A 5,000-nucleotide genomic window follows, 5' to 3' on the forward strand; every position below is an offset into this window, starting at 1 on the left:
AGCTTTTTTGGTTTTGTCTTCAGATAATGAAAAGCTTTTGTAAAACAGCTGAGTGTCAATGAGTTATATGGCTTCAATCTCCTTTAAAAATAAAATTCTTAAGGGTCCAAAACAAAGAAGAGAGGGCGAATTAAAAAAAAAAAGGAAAAAAAAAAGAAAACCAAACCAAAAACAAAACAAGAAAAAAGAAAAAAAAATGCTGATATTGCCACAAATCATTAGAAATCTCCTGACATGCTGAAACCAAATGGCCTTAAGTTCAAAACAAATCAGTGACTTGTTTTTAATTTTTTTGTGATTTCGTTTTGCTCTTTTTGCCCCTTTGCCGTCTGATTGGTGATGTTATTCAAACAGGATCGGATCTCTGCTAAGTGCAGGAGCCACCCCGCCGCTTCTTTAATCTCCTTGTCTTCGTCCTGGTGGGGGGCGGTGCGGGGGGGGGGTGTTTTACAGTGCGTCTCTTTTTGAGGGGCAGTGTGTCGCTGGGGACCTTCCTGGCCTTAGCAAAGTTCTGGCGTTTCTTGTGCTGGGTTTCGTACCCTCTGTCCCCCAGAGCATCCTTGGGCTCCTTCTGGCTGTGTTTCCTGTCGTCCTCTTCCCTGTCGCTGTGGCTCTCGTGGCTTCGGAAGCTCCCCTCGCTGCCCTTATTGCCCTCCTGGCTCTCCTTGCTGGCAAACTTGCAGTGGTCGTCGGCCAAGGAGGAGGAGGGGATGGAGTCGCTGGTGGGCAAGGTGCTCCGGGCGTTGGAGGATTTGGCATTGCTGCAGTTGTGATCCTCCTTGGGATCTTCGCTAACCACCGGGGAGCCACATGATGGCTAGCTCTCAGCATCCGGCAGCTGGTGATGCCGTACATTATGGCGGCCGTCATCTCAATGGGACTGATCGGCAGCTGCCGCACACCAGGAAACAGTCCTCTCAGCTCAGGACCCGCGCTCTGTTTTGTATCACTCCTGGAGGAAAACCTGCTTGTATCTCAGGGGGAGTCCCATGGCCCTGGTAGCATCAATGTCAGGATCTTGGAGAAGGGCTCCATTTCTCTTGAAGAAGGTACTGCCCGGCCAGACGGGTAGACCTGATGTGCTTTGATATGCCTGAGGACAGGTGGGAGGTGTATTGAACACGTGTGGGTGTGGGTGTGGGTGATAAGGTGTCTTTTTCAAAGCCTGAGTTAGATTTTGTCTATACTCTGGGTCTATGCACCACAACGATCCTTTCCCAATACCCTGACTCCTCTCTTTTTCCACTTTCTTAAAATCCTTATTCAACGACAAATTGTGTCTCACTGAGTATTTCCACCCAGTAGGTGCATTTGCAAAATATGGAAAATGTTTCAAGATCCAGTTGTAAATATCTTTCACTGGCAGGCGCTTGGTTGGAGAGTCCTCGATGGCCATAAATATGAGGCAGCTAAAGGAGTAAGGGGGGATTGCAGTTGGGGTTCTGCCTGGCATCGTAGGGCATATCAGAGTGGGTGGGGACGGGGGCTGTCATCGTCCAGGCCCTGGACCGGGCTGACACTCTTGAGGATCGACTCCCCAGAGCTCTTCAGCAAGTTCTTGCTCTCATGCAGCCAGCTCAGGTTGGTCAGCTCTTCATCTTCCATGGTCCCCTCTTTCAATAGGATGTCAGGCAGAGAAAAGTCGAGGTCATCGTCTTCCTAAAGGGCCTTGGAGAAACCGCTGCCCCAGTAACACTGACTCAGTCCACTGGAGACACTAACTCCTGAGCTTTCTGGCATCTTACTGGGAGGCATGACGGGACCCATTTACATGAAGGCTCCTGAGTCAGAATGGGTCCAGGAAACCGAGGTCAGCATTGCTTCCGTCCCAGAAAGGACAGAAGGGCCTCCATAATCACGAGAATGCTGGTCTTCTAGGGGCTTGGATCACCTGCCCCCGCGTTGCTTCTCACGGCCGCATTCCGGGGATGCGGCGACGCTGGACTCACATGTGGTCCAGCCGCTGGGTCGCGCCGTCTCCCAGCCGAGCTGCTGCCAGAACCCCGGCTCCTGTGCCCGGCGCCCGCCCGGCACCTGCCCAGGCCAGAAGTTAGGTTTCTAATTCACTAAAGGTTTAGGATTAATAGTTCGTGAAACTGTTTTACACATTTCAGCGTGACTCCAAAATTCTTCATCAATATTAGACTCATGCTGCTTACGAAAATGCAAAATAAATGCAGTTTTTCTACAAGATCATTATAAGCTTATGTATTTGCCTTATACATACTTTTGTAATTTCCACTGAGAGTAGAAATCATCAAATCTTACTCATCTCTGCATTTCTCACTAAGCATTATAGCCTAACACAGAGAGGTGCCCATTAAATGTCTGTTAACAAAACAACAGACATCAAAGGAAAGCTTTAGATCTGGAATAACTAAAAATATTCTGACATTATTTGGTATATGTTAAATAGTTCATAATAAATTTTATTATAATTTAAATAGTGCATAATAACATTTTAAAAATCCATGCAACAAGAATCTCTCATATGATGAATTCCTAGAAATGATGCTGCAAGTTCAGAGGTCTGTAAATTGTGTAAAATTTAAGTGGTGAATATTTTTCAAACAAATGTATATTGTGAAATTCAAATATTATAAACTAATTTACAAAACAAATAAAATACAAAGAAGAAAGCAATCATGATTACTTCCTTAACTCAGCAATGGCAGCAATATTCTTAATCTTCATTACTACACACAAACACACACATGTAGTAATGTGTGTTGCTCATCCTATGTACCAGTGGAATACAGGATAAGGGATGTGGCCTACTTAAGGTGCTGTAAAGAGAAATGGGTCTGTTTCTTACTCTAGTGCTCTATCCAACAGATTAACACCTATTTATTCTTCTGAACACCTTTCCTAATTAGCCTCCAGAGAAATCAGTAGACATTATTTTTGCTGACATTCCCAATCTTCTTAAAACAATTAAAGAATGGGGGCAAGGAAATGAGCACATCAATGACATGCAAAAGAAAGGAGAGAGTTCTGTTGTTGAGGTCCTAGATAGTAACAATCACTCTGTTATTATCTAACTCTTCTTCCCCAGAAGCTATTGTCTTTGAATTTGCACAACAACAAAGTTTGCTGGCTGGATGACCTGTCTAACATTATAAAGAAGGCCCCCAAAGTCAAGATCCTGAACGTCTCCAAAAATGAGGTGAGAAGAAAGGGCCAGATCAAATTTGGGTTGAGGGTAAATTATAGTGCACATCAGGATGATAACAAGAAATAGGATCCCCAGCAGACACGGGCCAGCTCCTGGAAATGCCCTCACTGGCCAGACCACCCACTCCTGCTCTTCTTTTTCTCTTAGGAGCAGCTTGTGCAAGTACTTCAAGGATAGCAGAAATATAAAAACTCTCAAATTTGTGATGGGGAAGACTGGGCAAGGTAAGGGGGTGTGATGGGAGCAATCACAGGGGCCAAGGGCCAGGGTGTGGCAGCACCCCCCCACCAAACCTTGCTTCTTCTCTCCTCTACAGACCTGCGGGGGCAGCTGCTGAAGCACACAAAACATGACATTGTGGACTCCCTCAGTGTGTGTCCAAAACTCAGCATGACCTCAGCTCCTTCCTGGTGGACATGTGTTACCAGAAGGCAAGCACCTGCTTACTCCCTTGGACAGGCCCAGAGAGCCAGAGCTGGGTAGGAGGTTAAGGGGGATCCTGAGCACTGAAGCTCTTCCCTTTCAGAAATGGATGCTCTACTTTTCTGTCTATGGTATGTTGAAAGAAGGTGAGTGTCTGTAGAGTCCCCTTCCCAAATCCCCCACTGCTCCCTCCCCCTGGCTGGGCTCCCTCTCAGAACTCTCCCAGCTTCCCTGACCCCTTTTGTTCCCTTCCTATTCACCCTGTGTTCTTCCGTTCCCACTCTACTCCCAAAGAATTACCTGTCTTATTGCTAAGTCATAAATTTAATAAAAGTTTAGAAATACTTTCTATATTACCAAAAGAAAAAATATTAAAATCTGAAAAGCTGGAAGAACATATTTGCAACAATATTGCAGACTTTGTGTTAATATCCCTGTGCTAAAGGACTTTTGCTTACCAGGAGAAAGTGTAACAAATATCAACAGTTAATTTCCCTGAAAAGCAAAATGATTCTATAATAAACATCTGCATCCAAACCACATTTGGTAAAGAAATGAGAATTAAAAGATGTCACAATATGTGAAAAAAATCAGTTTGCAGAAAATTATGTGACTTCAAATTCTTAAAAGAATATATATGTATAGTATATATATGTATGTTTGTTACTTACAAATATTTTAAGGTAGGTAAACATCTGCCTTGCATATCTAGAAAGTGTGCGCCAGATTGGTAAATAGATTACAGTGAATATCTTTAGGTCATCGTGAGGTGATCATATTGATAGAAGGTGCAGAATGACTTTATTTTCAAAATATACATTCTATAGTGTTGAATATTTTATAATTACGCAAACTTCAGGGACAGCAAGGAGCTGGTGATTCTGCAAATAAGTTTTCTCCTCTTCCATAAAGGAATACAATGTAATGCATTGGACAAAGACTGAATAGCTGAGCTCTCTGTTTGTAACAAGTACCTGGGTCTGAGGCCCTGATTGTATCTAACCAATTCTGCAAGAATATTTCCCTTGGAAACGGCTCCCGGGGGGGTTAGGCTGGTAGCGAACTTAGGGGGCAGTAAGAAAAGTAAATTCAGTCTCCTCTAGCCCCCAGAGGTCTCCTCTCTATGCCTTTGAAGAAGGGACTTCCTGTAAGGACTCCATCTTGTCCACTAACAAAGTTGCTTGGGACTTGCTCTCACCTTCCTCAGCTGCCCTCCCCAAACTTCTGCAAACCCTGAGCTCTAGACCACAAAGATTCCCCTTAAGAGAGCCCTGTGTGGACACTGGTGAAAGGTCACTGCCTTAAAGACACACCATGGGTGAGTTGTTCAGCATGAAGCCTTGGCTTTAGGTCCCTATAGGGCAGGAGGGACTGAGCCCCCTCCCCACCTCCATTCCAACCC

General features: G+C 44.7%; 1 pseudogene; it reads right to left on the minus strand.

The window, feature by feature from the left end:
* Window positions 1–269: 269 nt before the first annotated feature.
* Window positions 270–1,811, minus strand: LOC100437138 (forkhead box protein N3-like; annotated as a pseudogene).
* Between the last annotated feature and the right edge of the window lie 3,189 nt (window positions 1,812–5,000).

This window comes from Pongo abelii, chromosome X (assembly GCF_028885655.2).
Source record: "Pongo abelii isolate AG06213 chromosome X, NHGRI_mPonAbe1-v2.0_pri, whole genome shotgun sequence".
Taxonomy (NCBI): Eukaryota; Metazoa; Chordata; class Mammalia; order Primates; family Hominidae; genus Pongo; species Pongo abelii.